General features: G+C 41.4%; 1 pseudogene across 1 annotated transcript; it reads left to right on the top strand.

The window, feature by feature from the left end:
• The first annotated feature begins 2976 nt into the window (after positions 1 to 2976).
• On the top strand, positions 2977 to 6446 carry LOC309500571 (UBX domain-containing protein 7-like; annotated as a pseudogene). Its single transcript, XR_014211798.1, has 4 exons — positions 2977 to 3156; positions 3238 to 3719; positions 4508 to 4587; positions 5657 to 6446. The product of XR_014211798.1 is annotated as a UBX domain-containing protein 7-like (transcript).
• Positions 6447 to 16614: the final 10168 nt, after the last annotated feature.

Below are 16614 nucleotides of genomic sequence, written 5' to 3'. Positions count from 1 at the left end.
ATTAATCGATGCACCGAAAAAATAATCGCTAGATTAATCGTTTAAAAAATAATCGTTTATCCCAGCCCTAGTACCTCATTATCACTGATTGCATTCACCTGTGTCCCATCCCCCTGTTAGTCTCAGTCTATTTATACCATGTTCATTCATTCACTCAACGCGAAGTCTTGTTTAAGTGTTAGGGCGTTTTTCCACTGGGTTCGTTTGCTGCGGTCCGAACCCGAGTGCGCTCGTTCCCGGCGCCCCCCGCAGCGTTGGTCTGGTTTCACACTCAATTAGTTGTATCGAACCCAGGTGCGTTTGCAGTGATCTTACGTCATCGCAAACGCACACGGAAAATGCATGGATAATACAACTCGACTGAGCATAGCTGTAATTTGTCTGTTTTTGTGGTGCTATTATGCACAACATAGTGAGAGACATCACCTCTTCAGTGTCCCACAACGTTCCCCTGCCACTCATGGTTGTCGTGTGTGAGGAAACAATGATATCGACAGTGATCCGCATGCGCGGGATACTATACTTCCTGAACAAGCGCGCACCCGAGTCCGTGTTGCTTGCACATTAACGCGAACCGCGCCACGGTTCGGGAGCAACCAAGCTCAGACCACCTCCTCCAGGTAGTCCCGGGTTCGGTACTCTAGTGCGCACCCGGGTCCGATGACAGCGTTCACATTAGCGATTTTTCATGCGAACCGTGCCCCGGTCCGCACTAAACTGCCAGTGTGAAAGCGCCCTTACACTGCAATTCCGAGCGTTTTCCCTGGTTTCTTGTCTTTTGGTTTATTTGGATTTCTTGCCCTGTTCCCTGGATTACTCTTTTGCCTCTGGTCCCTGCCTGTTTTGTTTGTTTCTTTGTTGGTTTGTTTGGACTGCCTACCTGTGTTTTGACCTTTTGCCTGTACACTGGATTACGCCTCTGGATTACCCACAATAAAGCTGTGTTTGGATCTTAACCCTCGTGTCTCGGAGCAGTTTCGTAACAGCAAGTAACTTAAGCAATTAACTAACAAAACACTTGAAGACAAATTAAGGTTTTCAAATAAAATATTTTTATTAAACAATGGCAGACAACAAAAATGTGTGCTTGTGTGAGTGTGTGTGAACAAGAAAAACAAAAACCAGGGGCAGGTGATCCACGAAACAGACAGGACTGGTGATGGCCATAACAATCCTAGAGGTCCAGCATTGTTCTCACAAGCCGCTTCACTCAAGACAACAAAACATAATGAAAAGTTAGTATATCCCAAAAAGTTGCTATAAAGGTGGTAGCGATTCATTACCGAACTCTTACTGTCACAGCTGACGAAGTCGCGCTAGCAAGCAGGCAGTGCTTGAAAATTGGTTGAAATAACCAACATAAAATATAAATAATTACGCTGTGCATGTACAAATGAAGACCAGTATAAGCATCGCAAAGGGCCTCTGATACAAAAGAGGTCGATATTTCAGCAACTTACCTCTGGAACAACTCGACGCGCAGCAATGTAAGTGAATGGTGTCCAATGCCCAAATGACAGTGTTTGGAACTAATCCGATCTTCATATCCCGGAAGTTGGCGGTAAAAGCGCCGCCATTTTTTACAACGGAGGTCTATGGGAGTGTCGCAACTCTTTCTCTCTATGGCTCTGTATCAGCCTAGAAAATCGCAACTTTACATTTTCCGTCGGTTTCCCTTTAAACTGTTGGCTTCAATGACATAGATATGTTTTAACACGTTGAAGACCTTTCTCAAACACAAAACATGTCCCTATTTCATTTCTGAAAGCCAGGCTAAATAAGCAAGCACTGTTAGCCTACTGCATTCAGATATCAAATACTGACATTAGAGAATACATGAAAAGAACATTTCAGTGATCACACTGGTAACTTCTATAACAAAGTAAAATCTCTAGAGAAGTCATTCAACTCATCTGATATTTAGAAGGAAAAATTTTGATTAATACTTTGATTATAATCACTCATTACATATACATTGAAGCAGCAGTGGATTCCAATCCACCCCCTTCATTATCAAGTGCACTCATTCAATCTAACAATGCACCGCAATAATGAGTGTACAACTGATGTACACTCAACTGCTAGAGAATACCCATAATACACTGTGAGAGTCTCACGCCGAATGAATAACCAGGTTTGGCCTGAAGATTGAGCCCTCAGGTCAATCATCTATTCATACATTTTCCAAACCGCTGGTCCAATGTGAGTACAGCATAATACCATACAGGTATACATTCTTTTAATTTTTTTTTATTTTACTACTGGAGCTACCAGTTTGCTATGTTTCAAATAATTATTTAACAGCAAGCAGAAACTATGCAAAAGCAGCTCAGTGTCCTAATTTGTTCACTCGTTTTCATTCACTCCCTCAAGTAAACTATTAGTGGAGTAATGTAGGGAATAGTGAATGAGCGATTTCGGACACAGCCCTAGTGTGCGCCTGTTAGTTACCATAGCAACCTGTTGTGTCTACATGCCCCTTGTTAATTCACTCTGATTAGGTCTGATATGTACTCCCTCCCTGTACAGTTCAGTTATTATGTCTGTACATCTTTGGTTAGTGGCTGTTTCTCTCCTGCGTTTTATATTATCTTGTTATACTGAGGGTTTTTAATTTGATGTTTGTTAGCTGGCATGTGTGTTTTAAACTAGATGTTTAATTTAATCCAGTGATTACAATGGAGTACTGGTATTGATAAGTGTTTTTCTCGCATCAGACTGGTTTTGCTACAGTTCAGGTGTAATTTGTATTTTCAAAGAATTTCTCATTTAAAATAAAAAAGTGGTAATCATAGTAATAACATTGTAATAACATGGTAACATGCAAACCTTTTAAATGTTTCATTCATTCATTAATGAAAATTGTTCATCAGATACAAAATGGCTTAAGTTGAAAAAATATTAAGGTATGACTATTTCATAAGCTTATGCATGGTCAAAACTGGGTAAAAAAAAAAGTGCTTTAAGTGCTTCTGATTACTGTCTGAAATTCCGAGTATTTCAGTGTTTTCATCTCTTACAAACACAGGACAAAAGATGGTTGAGTGGAACCAGTTAGATGTGTCTTCATTCCTGGATCAGGTCACAGGCTTCCTATCAGAGCACGGGCAGCTGGATGGGCAGTCCAGTCAACCTCCGGCCAAACGGGCTCGTTCTGTAAGTGTCCCCTTTAAGGTTCTAGAGCTTCCTGAAAAAACATATTTTCTTTACATCGCAATCCTTTATCTGTCTATACAGGAGAGTTTGATAGATGCCAGCGAGGACAGTCAGTTAGAAGCAGCTATCCGGGCCTCTCTTCAAGAAACACACTATGAGTCCGCCCAGGACAAGGCAGAGTCACGCTCGGATGATGATTCAGATGCCGAGCCTTTCTCTGACAGCGAGGGCCTGATCTCAGTTGACGGTTCGGATAATGAAATCGGTGGAGGGGAGGATTCTTTAGATGGACACATCTCTGCAGAGGTAGCTCCTCCCACCAGGCCGGACAGCCCAGCCCATCACAGGAAGTCCCCACACAAAGAGTTTTTTTTTTTTTGGCTCCTCTTTCCTGTGCCACAGGAAAGAGGAGAGCAAGAATAATCACCTAGAGCCAGTTGGGCTCAGTCACAGTCAGACAGGACAAACAGAGTCCCAACAGCGGCTGGGAGAAAACCACAGATCAACATCACACCAGCCCTCAGAACCTGCCGGCACCAGCACAGCAGATCCAGACGACAACGGTATGTGGCATCTCTGTTGTGTCAGGTGTCTGTTTTATCTTTGGGTGAATCAGCCCTTTAAGCCAAAGTAAATTAAATTCTCTCATTATTTACTCACCCTCTTGTTGCCGTTATATTTTCCACAGAACATAAAAGGATATTGTTGATCATAGTGAATGTAAAAGCAGCCTAAAAGTAGTTCATATGACTTGTGCATTATATCCCAAGTTCTCTCAAGTCAACTTTGTGTGAGAAACCCATTGAAATTGAAGTCGTTATTCTCTGATAATTTGTGAACCATTATGAACTTATTTAGACAGTGAGCTGAACGTGAGAACCGAAGCAATCCTATTTGTGAATGAATCATTCTTTTAAGCCAGATGAGAACTAGTCGATCCAAAATCCAAATTGAAAGATTCGTTTACAAACCCGTTTGCGAGTTTAACTCTTGATTCAGTAATCCAATCACATGCATATCATATCATCTGTTAATTAATGACTTAAATTTCAGTCTGATCCTCACACAAATCTATTGGATGGCTTTAGAAGATTTACATTAGAGCACACGAGTCATAAGGCTAGCTTGTGTAGGTTTTGTTCTGTCATTTATGGAAAAGAGCTGATCTTCAAACATTGTCCTTTTGTGTTCTGCAGAAAAAAATAACATACAGGTTTAGAATGACGTGGGGTAAATAATGACAGTTTTTAGGTGAACTGACACTTTTAAAGGATTTGAACTTTTATACATGGTAATAATATTCAGAGATAATGCAGAAATAACAAATGTACTAAAATGACTCTGTCCGCAGGTCCAAAGGCCCGCTTAATGCTGCGATATCCAGATGGCCAGAGGGAACAGAGAGCATTGTCTGCTAAAGCTAAACTTATGGTGGGTACAGCGTTAATTACACAAACATGTTGAAAAGATAAACAAACTTCAGTGTTGTCCTTTCAATTAAGTTTAATAACCTTTTTTCAAATAATAAAAATAATCTTTAAAGGTGTCATCAATTTAAAATGGTGTTTGCATATAAAGGTGTCTTTGCAGTGTGTGGACACAACCACCATACAATGAAAAAAATCCATTCACTCCTTCTTTTTTTTTTCTCAAAAAGCATTAAAGGGATACTCCACCGTTTTTTCATATTAAACGATGTTATTCCCTTAACTAAGACAAGTTGATACATACCTCTCTCATCTCAGTGCGTGCACTTAATCGCTCTGGTGCGCGGTGACACTTTGATAGCACTTAGCTTAGCCCAGTATATTCAATGGTATCTAACAGCAATGAATTTAGAAGTGACCAAACACATCAACGTTTTCCCTATTTAAAAACAGTTACACGAGTAGTCCTAGATCAGGATCAAGAGTAGATCCTAGGATCAGGCGTGACTTTTTACAGCGCCGAGTCGAAGTACTCCCGAAAATGCTATTCCGCCATACATTATAGTTATCCTTTTTAACCCGCTTGGAAAAGCGCCACGTTTTATTTTGTGTCACCATACTTGGTCGTATAACTACTCGTGTAACTGTTTTTAAATAGGGAAAACGTTGATGTGTTTGGTCACTTCTAAATTCATTGCTGTTAGATACCATTGAATATACTGGGCTAAGCTAAGTGCTATCAAAGTGTCACCGCGCACCAGAGCGATTAAGTGCACGCACTGAGATGAGAGAGGTATGTATCAACTCGTCTTAGTTAAGGGTATAACATAGTTTAATATGAAAAAACGGTGGAGTATCCCTTTAACACTCTCAATAATCAAGCCTTTTGGATTTTCTGAGCAATATGATGTCATATCGCTCATGCTCTGCCCACAACCGCTCATTATCATTAAAGAGACCCCTTAATACAGCCCCCCCTGTGTTTACTTTATAAAGTAAACACATGCAAAATAACGATATTTGAGTTTTGTTTTTGTACCCTTAATTTTCTTCCTTTGTTCTTTTTTTTTTAGGCACTGGTGAGACATGTTCAGTCTAAGGGATTCCCCAATGAACGCTTCGAACTTGTCACCAACTTCCCCCGCCGAAGACTCGCTCATTTGGACTATGACATCACACTGCAGGAAGCAGGACTGTGTCCGCAGGAGACTGTGTTTGTGCAGGAGAGAAATTAGCCCCTCCCCTTGTAGATAAACCACACCTCCTTCTATCCTGTCACTTGTGCCCTAGAAAGACTGAATTGACTGTGCCCTGTTACCACTTGTCTTCTTTTTTTTAATTTATTTTTTTTATAATAAGTCCAGGATACACAGAACATTTGGTAGTTCATAGGGACCGTCCCCTGAGCTGCATTTGTCAACGTATTTATTTACAAACAACTTGGCACATCCCATCCTGTCTGGGTCTATTTCTTCAAGACAGTCCATGTACACGAGTTAAGCTCATTTTGATATGGAATTTAATCCCTAAAAGCTTTTACAGATGGCCTTGATATAAGAACAACATTGTGTATCATGTGTATGCAAAATTTCTAAGGATTGAACATCAGTTCCAAAAATGTCTACCAGTTCCTGTCAAAATCATTAGAGCAGGTTGGGATCCTGTTGAACATGGGCTCAGGTGATAAATTGGGGTGGATGCTTATTATTTAGAGGTAAACCCTCACATATCTCATCTGCAGTGTGCAGGGACGAATGGAGTAGAGTGACATTTAGCTATAGTAAGTTTCTGTCTCCTTTTTTTATATACTGCATCATTTCCACAAAAACTGATTCTCAAATATAATCATTGAAACAAAAGGGACAGCTGGTCCACTTGAGTATTTCTTCAGTAACTGATCTAACAGTATCCGGTTTTGTGGCATGATTCTTGGTAGGAACATTGTGGTTTTGAACTAAATGTTCTAGAAGGTGCTTGAACATATAAGACTTGTGTGCCATAGATCTGGTTGAATTTATATGTATTTAAGGGCAAGTTTTTATTTTTGCAAACAGATCTTAAGTGATTCAAAGTGACACAGATTCTTAGTTTAGCTTAGTAGTGCTCCAACATTATGAACAGCATGAGCACAAGGATCCGGCCACTGGGGGCAGATGAATACTCAAAGTAGCTTATACTTATTTTATTTTTTCATGGATGACTATATGTTTATTTGAAGCTAATAACTTAAGACGTCCACTGTATTGGAATGATGCAACCTTGATATTCACATGACTGAATATCTAATTCTGCAATAGTCTTAAGCAGGTGATTTTTTTCAGGATTTACTTTAACGTTAATGTTAGGTAATTCTGTATAAATTAAATAAAAAAATAATATTAGATAAAGCTCTTAAAAATATTGATTATCAGAGAATCCTACCATGGGTATCTTGCAACTGTATGCTAAACTGTATGCTGTTCATCAAAGAATCCTGAAAAAAAAATCACAGTTTCCACAAAAATATTAAGCAGCACAACTTTTTACAAAATGTTTCTTAAGCATCAAATTACCATATTAGAATGATTTAACACGACACTGAAGACTGGAGTAATGATGCTGAAAATTCAGCTTTGCATCACATGAATGAATTATATTTTCAAATATATTAAAATAGAAAACAATTATTTTAAATTAATAATATTTCATAATATTACTCTTTTGCTTTTTGCCTTGGTATCCCACCCTGTGCTCTTTTATGCTCATCGTAAATATAAACACCAGGCCTGGAAAAAAGACAACGGCGCGGCGTTTAAACGTCACCTCTGACGATTGACATCACAGAATTTACCAGTACACAGCTGCAGAGTATCGGATCGGTATCGGTCGATACTCAGAGAATTTTTGGGATCGGATCGGTTCTGAAAAAATGGTATCCGTGCATCCCTATGAGGGACTAATGGAGTGACTTTGTTTCATGTGTCTATTTTAAATTTAGAGAGCGTTTTAGAAAACGTGACTTCAATAACAGAAGGAAAACAACATGAAGGTGAGTATAAAATACCAGATTTTTTTTTTTTTCTTATTTTGGGAGCTGTTCTGTCGAGAATTCTGTGACACCCTCAAAATTCATGTTACAAATTGATCACCAGAGGTCACTGTCAGTTTAGTTTTAGCTCAATGTCTTGGAGTGACAGCTTTTCTCTGGCTTTGGCTAAACTTGCAAATGGTCTGCCGTTGTAATGAATAGGAATCACAGTTTGGACTGTATATGGAGTTGGTCAAGCACAATCACTACCATTTTTGAACATGGAGGAACGTCAAAACCCTAAATATAAAACCCAGTATTATACATTTGTATTATTCTGTACATTTAATTTTGTAGAAATGTATTACATGTAAACTGGAAATTCACTGTTGCTTGTTGTGAAGGAGCAATAGGAATGTGTAAGAATAAATGGTGGTGTTAGTGTTAGGGGAAGACAAAAAGGAGTGTGTAAAAATGAACAAGCAACTGAATTTTCAGTTTACATGTGCATACATCTCTGTAAAAAATAAATAGGCTATACGGTATAAATACATTAATTTTCTTTTTATGTGCAGTATTGAATTTTCCAGGTACATTTTGTCCTACTGTTGAAATCTGTATAAAAAAAAGCTAATACACAAGAGCATAGACAAAACTGGCATTCATGTATTGTATTGAAAGCAGCGTGTCAACAAAAAAGTAGAAATACAACCATGAAATTTCTATACTATAACAAATATTTCCATGGTGAAAAAAACTCATTTTGACCAGTGTGGCTCACACAATTGGCCAATGTATTGACACAATAACTAGCTTTTGAAGAATGGATTAAATGTTTTGGGTGAGTAACTACATTTTGCAGACATGCAAGAGTTCTGATGTTCAAGCAAACAGTTGTGAGACATAAATACACTTACAGTTCAGAGAATGTTAAGACACTATTTGGAAAAATGTGCCAAAGCGATTGAGTAAAACTGTAACCAACCCCCTGTTAATAATTACGGTACTTTTTGTGTGTTCATAGTTCATATTTCTCATTGTTTATTCTGATTTTACTTTTATTCCCAATTTTAGATATTATTGATAAGTGTTGATCTGTAAAAAAGTATTTTGAATGTCACACCATGTGGCCATATGGTCATAATATAACCATACAAACCATGCCTCCATATGATCTTGTTTCTCTATCCCATGTATTGATTATTCCCGCCCTGTGCTGCCAGCTCACATATTACCCACTGTGCTCCCACTACCCACATGCTGACAGCACAGTTTTCCAGGCAAAGATCACAGAAATGTGTCTACTATGATCATTTCTACTATGTGGGTTGCAGTTCTTTATCTAGGGAACCGCAGTGAACACCATTCCGTTATAATCGATAGCCTACTTGGAAATGAACCCACAGTCTGCATTAGTGGCCAAGATGCTTCACTGTTAGATTACTATCACCAACACCATAAATAATAAAAACCTGAGGCAATATGTTCATTTTTATATTACTCTGAATTTCTATTGCACATTTTCATGTTATTCTATGACTTTATTAACATTTTGCTAATGAGCTCAAATAAAACTGCGTGGTAACAAGCGCAAGAGCATCAACTTAAAGAGAAGGAGAGAGATAAAATAGAGAGCTTAATCATACTATTGTATGGTTACAACACTTTTTGATGTTGAGGTGTGCAGGGTGAAAAGGGTGAAAAGGGACAATGTGAATGAGTCACATGAGGTTCAAAGGCTTGTAAATGAGGTTACAAAAACAGAATTTCAATGAATGTCCAGAGATATCTTTATTTACCTGTGTGGCGGGACCAGAGTTGCAAAAGCTTATATTGTAAATATTATGGAGGGAAGTACGTCTGAATCCAATGTTAGCTTCACTTCCTGTCTCATGAGAGACCTTCATCTGATCGATTTTGGAAGGCAGCATAGATGTATCCTTCGCTGCCCTATGATATCCCACAATCCTGTGCAAAATGTCCATTCTATTACCATTTGACAGTCTGAAAGTTGCGGTTGGTGGTCAGTTTGTGTGTGTGACGAAGGACGACCTTTTTCAGGCAGATAAAACTGGCTGCTTGAGAATCAGCCAATCAGGAGCGTCACTGCGCTCTGCGGCTCGCGGGAGCAGACAGTTTAAGATATACAGAGATATACAGAGCATTCACTGCTGATCAACTGGGTTTGGCTGAGCACACTTACTCAATGGAGGCACTTCAGAGGAAGCACAAACATTTAAGAGGCCTCCCTCTCCAGACGATTAACAGAGTGCAACCCCTGCTGTTAATCGGGTCAGATTATACCCACTTAATCACTCCAGTGGAGCCTGTGCGTTTGGGACCCCACGGGGGACCAGCCGCAGTGAAGACAAAGTTGGGATGGACACTTCAGGGGCCGACCAGGTACAGCAAGCAGCAGGTAACATCACAACAGTGCCTGCACGTCTCCACCCTCTCACCCACTAACGAGCTTCTACAGAGTGTAGAGAGATTGTGGCAGCTGGATGTTCTGCCCTACAGGAGTGAAAAGCTTGTCACACGCTCCAGGCAGGATCAGGAAGCAGTCCGCCTGTTGGAGGCGAAGACCACACGAGTAGAGGTTGATGGAATTCAGCGCTACGCTACCCCCCTCCTCAGGGTGAAGAACATGCCACAGCTTCAGGCACCTAAGGAGGCTGTGCTAGCTAATCTCCGCAGTACAGAGAGGCGCCTGCTGCGAGACCCTCAAAGAGCAGCCGCATACTGTGCAGAGATTGGAAAGCTGGAAAAGGCGGGCTATGCAGTTAAAGTGTCAGAAGAGGAGCTGAGCAAAGCAGCCGAGTCCTGGTTCATCCCACATCACATGGTGAGCCATAACGGAAAGAACAGGATTGAGTTCAACTGTTCCTTCATGTATAAGGGAAAAAACCTCAATGAGCTGCTGTTGCCTGGGCCCACCTTAAGTTCCAGTCTACTGGGTGTACTGCTGCGATTCAGAGAACATGCAATTGCTGTCAGCAGTGATATCAAAGGCATGTTTCATCAGGTGAGGCTGCTCCCAGAGGACAAGCCCTTGCTGCGCTTCTTGTGGCGAGACCTGAATACAGAGGAACCACCCAGCATCTACACATGGCAAGTCCTTCCATTTGGCACCACATGTAGCCCCTGCTGTGCAACTTTCGCACTGCAGAAACATGTGTTTGACCACAGTCAGCCAGGTGAAGATGTTCGAGTGTCGATAGAAAGATCCTTTTATGTGGACAACTGTCTGCAAAGCCTCCCATCTGTTGAAGAAGCCCATCACCTGGTCGACAAACTGACCTCACTGTTGGCTACAGGTGGATTTGAGTTACGCCAGTGGGCCAGTAACAACCCTGAGGTCATCAGCCACCTGCCCAAAGAAGCAAGATCTGAGAGCAGTGAGTTGTGGCTCAACGAGTCAGGCACTGACCCACAGGAGCTCGCCCTGGGACTCCGCTGGCTCTGCAATTCAGATACCTTAAGGTATATATACCGTATGCTGGACCAACCCACACCCACCATGCGAAATATATACAGAGTCCTGGCACGCCTGTTCGACCCCCTGGGATTTATAGTCCCCTTCACTACTCGGGCCAAGGTCCTGGTGCAGCACTTGTGGGACAAACAGAGAGACTGGGATGACCCATCACTGCCTGAGGATGTGCTGCAGCCATGGCTGACGTGGGAGGAAGAATTGCAGCATCTCTCCCAGATTCTACTGCCTCGATGCTACGTGAGCCCTGAGATGAACACTTCAAACCTCCAGAGAGACCTACACATCTTTGCTGATGCGTCAGAGAAGGCATATGGCTCGGTGGCCTATCTGCGGACGGAGAGCTCACACGGCCGTGTGGAAGTGTCATTCTTGGCTGCTAGATCCAGAGTGGCCCCGAAGAAGCAGCAATCAATACCAAGACTAGAACTGTGTGCTGCCCTGACAGCTGCACAGTTAGCTGCACTACTTCAAAGAGAGCTGACTGTGAATATCCGCAATGTTATATGCTGGACAGACTCCACAACAGTACTTACATGGCTTCAGTCCGACTCCTGTCGGTACAAGGTATTCATGGGAACACGGATAGCTGAAATCCAGGAGCTGACTGAGGTCCAGGCCTGGAGATATGTGGATTCTGTCAACAACCCAGCTGATGATATAACGCGGGGAAAAACACTGCTGGAACTGGCTGGTAAGAACAGATGGAGTCAGGGCCCTGCTTTCCTACAACAGTCGCCTGAAGTCTGGCCTACACAGCCAGCCACAGAGGTGACAGAGAATTCTGCTGAGCTGCGAAAACCCACTATCTGCTGTCTCACTACAAGCATACAGACTTCTCTGCTACCAAATGTTGATCAGTTTTCCTCGTTCAGAGCGCTGACAGAGGCGGTTGCACAATCCAGCCCTGTGTCATCAGGGAGCCCTGTCAGTCTTTCTGCTGATGACTATCGAGAAACAGAGAGAGAAGTATTGAGACGAGCCCAGCAGGACAGCTTTGCTGAGGAGTTTAGCCTCTTGAGTACCGGTAAACCAGTAGCTGCCACCAGTAGGCTGATCTCCCTAGCGCCAGAGTATGACAAGACTGTGAGACTCATCCGGGTTGGAGGAAGGCTCCGCCGCAGTGACCAGTTAGAGCCCGATTCTATTCACCCAGTGGTCCTGGACCATCGGCATAAAGTGACCCAGCTCATCATCCAAGACATGGACAAGAGCCTTTGCCATCCAGGATCAGAGCGCCTTTTTGCAGAGCTGCGGCGAAAATACTGGATTCTGCATGGCCGTGAAGCTGTTAAGCGCCACCAGCACTCCTGTCCGGACTGCCAGAGATGGAGAGCCTCTCCAGTAGTGCCCAAGATGGCAGACCTCCCACAGTCCAGACTACGGCTGCTGAAGCCCCCGTTCTTCTCTACGGGCATGGACTGTTTCGGGCCTTTCACAGTGAAGGTTGGCCGTCGCCATGAGAAGAGATGGGGCATACTATTTAAATGCCTGACGACGCGCGCTGTGCACGTGGATGTTCTGTCCAGTATGGACTCGGATTCCTTTCTGATGGCCCTCCGCCGCTTCATTGCATGAAGGGGTAAGCCAGCAGAGCTCCGGTCCGACCAGGGCACTAATTTTAAGGGAGGTGAAAGAGAACTCCAGGAGGCCTTCAGGTCATTACACCCCACACTCCAGGCTCATCTGGCTAAACACCAGATTAGGTTTCAGTTTAACCCTCCAAGCGCACCACACTTTGGAGGAGTCTGGGAAAGGGAAGTGAGGTCTGTTAAAGCTGCACTGTATGCCACCATCCAATCACAGACTGTCCCCGAAGAGGTCCTGCGGACAGTACTTATTGAAGTGGAGGGGATTTTAAACTCCAAACCACTGGGTTACGTGTCAACAGACGTGGCTGATGCTGACCCGGTGACCCCCAACTTGATCCTCATGGGGCGGCTCGACCCCTCTTTACCACAGGCTGTGTATGCTGAGTCTGAGCTCCTGAGTCGCCGCCGCTGGAGACATACTCAGGTGCTGGCAGACCAGTTTTGGTCCCACTTTATACGACACTACCTCCCGACTCTTCAGACTCGCTCCAAGTGGCACAAGGACCCTGCACAGCTGCAAACTGGAACCATAGTGATGGTGGTGGACCCACAGTTGCCAAGAGCGCAGTGGCCTTTAGGTCATGTCACTGAGGTTATTCCAGGAACTGATGGGAGAGTCAGGACTGCAGTAGTCAAAGTTAAGGACAAAATCTACACAAGGCCTGTCGCTCGCCTTGTAGCTCTGCCTGCCATACCAGACACTGATACGGTCAGTCCTTCTTAGAGTGGCAAATATAGTGTAACAAATTTGGGGGCGGCTGTGACGAAGGACGACCTTTTTCAGGCAGATAAAACTGGCTGCTTGAGAATCAGCCAATCAGGAGCGTCACTGCGCTCTGCGGCTCGCGGGAGCAGACAGTTTAAGTTTCAGTTTCGGAACGTTTGGAAGAGAGCGCTGGTGTTGAAAGACTGTGTAGTTTATATTTATATTTATATAGATAATATAAGCTAGTGTTGCTGTACTTATTTACTCAAGTTCCTAGTATTGTGTGCGTGCAACTACCAGTAAGTATACTGAAGTTTGTTGTTGTTTTTACCTCACAATAATGTCGTGACATGTTGCTGCTCGTTGTTGTATAATGGCGGAGCTTCGCACTGCTCGTGTGTTTAATTGAGAACGCTGTTAATTAATGGAGATGTTGCTCTGCAATCCTTATGTGTCTCAATTGAAATAATGTTTGTTGTTATTGCACAATGTGTAATGTTGTTTATTTAAGGAGTAATTCTGCAGCTCATAATTATTATATGTTCAGCTGAATTTAGTATGTTGTAGGCCTACGTATATTGTTGCAGTTAATGTGCAGCAAATTAATCTTTGAACAGAGATATAGTGTACTACTAAATTTATAAGTATGTATGTGCTTAGTAATAAGCATTTATTATAACACAGCATTTAAGTCATACATAACAAAACTATAATTTAATCTCTTAATTGTGTTTGTTTTATTATATACCTGCTAGGCCTGTAATAACTATTTGACATTTATATAGAGTGTCTACATTTACTGATTTATGCCTGTATCTCTGTTTCAGAACCACACACATTTAAACTTTTATTTCAATAAAACACCTCAACGGAACATCTTGTCTGCATTCTAATCGATGCCCCTTGGTGGTCACAACCTTTTAAAGACCAGTCAAATTATACAGTCCTTTCCCATCAACAAAACAGTGTGCAAATATAAATTTTTGAACAACATTTACCCACTTCTGATGTCATTTCTAGCGAGAAATTACTATTGTACTGATTACATATTCATTTAGTTTTCACCAAAGCTTGCTCTATTTTGCTGTAGATCATTTAACGTTACGCTGCCACAGAAGTCTGTCCGAAATCAGTTTCATGAGGAACCTTCATGTGCCAACGCTGCCTGCAGAGTCATTGCCTAATAGGGCAGCAAGTCAGCTGCCTAAGTTTTCGGACGCAGCCTTATAGATTCCTAGGCTGTGTCCGAAATCACCCCCTATCCTTAAATATCCTTAAAAAGTCACTGTTTGAGGGAACAGCCATTTGTAGTGGTGTTTGAAACCATTGTGGATGTTATCAAGTTCACTGATTCAATCCAACAATGCACCGCAATAATGAGTATACAACTGATGTACGCTCAACGGCTAGAGAATACCCATAATGCACTGTGAAAGTCGCACGCCGAATGAATAGGGGTTATGCGCAACATACTTCCGGGTTCTACAAAACAGATATAACTACTTCCGGTCGTCAGCTACTGAGGTAAACACAGCGTAGGAATGGTAACCTTTTATAGCCGGTGTTTACAGGAGCTACCCATTCTATCCATTTCAGATGTACATCGTATTGCCAAACGGACTTCCAGACCCCCGAGTACTCCGTTAGATAAAGGATTTAAGTTTTTACGCCTCCTCATTTATTCATGATTATGAAGGTATGTAAGTTAGTATGTAGCTTTTGCTAATGGCACCCGATGTAGAGTTAGCTAACTATCAGTAAGTTAGTTTAGACTTGTATGCTATCATAGTAGTTTAACCTTTTATATTTGCTTGCAGACGATTAAAACAATCATATGAAGACTGCATTTTATTTTTTTTATAAACAAATTTTTTCTGATACTTAAGCATTCGTGACATTTTAATTAAAACAGAAATAAGAATTGTTTTTCTAAAAAAGCGAAAAATAAGTTACCTCAGAGATCACCTACCACTGCAGATGCGTACGGTAGTGCAAACCGGAAATGCTTATACCTGTTTTCCGGTTCGAACGTTGGGCGTTCCGCATAACCCCTATTCCCAGGTTTGGCCAGAAGATTGCGCCCTCAGGTCAATCATTCATTCATCCTTTTTCTAAACCGCTGGTCCAATGTAAATACAGCATAATACCATACAGGTATACATTCATTTTTTATTATTTTAATTTAAATTTTACTACTGGAGCTACCAGTTTGCTAAGTTACAAATAATTATTTAACAGCAAGCACAAACTACGCAAAAGCGGCTCAGTGTCCTAATTTGTTCACTCGTTTTCATTCACTCCCTCAAGTAAACTATTAGTGGACTAATGTAGGGAATAGTGAATGAGGGTATGGGGGCGATTTCGGACACAGCCCTAGTGTGCGCCTGTTAGTTACCATAGCAACCTGTTGTGTCCACATGCCCCTTGTTAATTCACTCTGATTAGATCTGATATTATGTACTCCCTCTCTGTACAGTTCAGTTATTATGTCTGTACATCTTTGGTTAGTGGCTGTTTCTCTCCTGCGTTTTATATTATCTTGTTATACTGAGGGTTTGTTATTTTGATTATTGAATTGTTGCATTATGTTAAGTTAAGAATCAAGATTTTAAAAAGTAAAGAGAACTATAGGAAAATGCTTATGTAAAACAAAAAACAACAACAAAAAGAAAACAGTTGAGTAATGGTTATATAATTAACAGAATTTATTATAATAATGATTAATGTATGATTGTGTTTTGAACAATTTCTGCCATCTTTATACACTGATCCAGCCAACTCCATGCACTTGAATAATGTCAAGAATGCTGCATAATTTAATATCTAGATATAAATAAATATGAAATATCTTTTTATTTATTTATATTTTTAACAGAAACTGATTTTTTTCTACACAGACAAAAATTTAGAACTTTGACAAGATTTAGCCCTTTTAATTTCTCCATAACATCAATGACTGAGGATCAAGAGGGTGCCAGTTATGAAATGGACCCTGAAACAACCAAACCCTATAACCAACCAAACCAGTTCTCCTTTTCGTCTCGCATTGAATGCCCAGCGAATAAAATATGAATAAGATCCAACACAAAAACTATATTATGCAATATCTCTGACTGCTACGCAACATAATATTGTTTAATTTACAAGTGTACAAAAATCCTCATGGAGATGAAATTTCAAATAAATCAACCACCTAAGTTATTTATTTTTTAATTCATCTGCATTGGACAACT

The sequence above is a fragment of the Leuciscus leuciscus genome (assembly GCF_965113295.1).
Source record: "Leuciscus leuciscus genome assembly, chromosome: 6".
In the NCBI taxonomy this organism is placed as follows: domain Eukaryota; kingdom Metazoa; phylum Chordata; class Actinopteri; order Cypriniformes; family Leuciscidae; genus Leuciscus; species Leuciscus leuciscus.
This window is presented reverse-complemented; position numbering and strand designations above follow the sequence as displayed.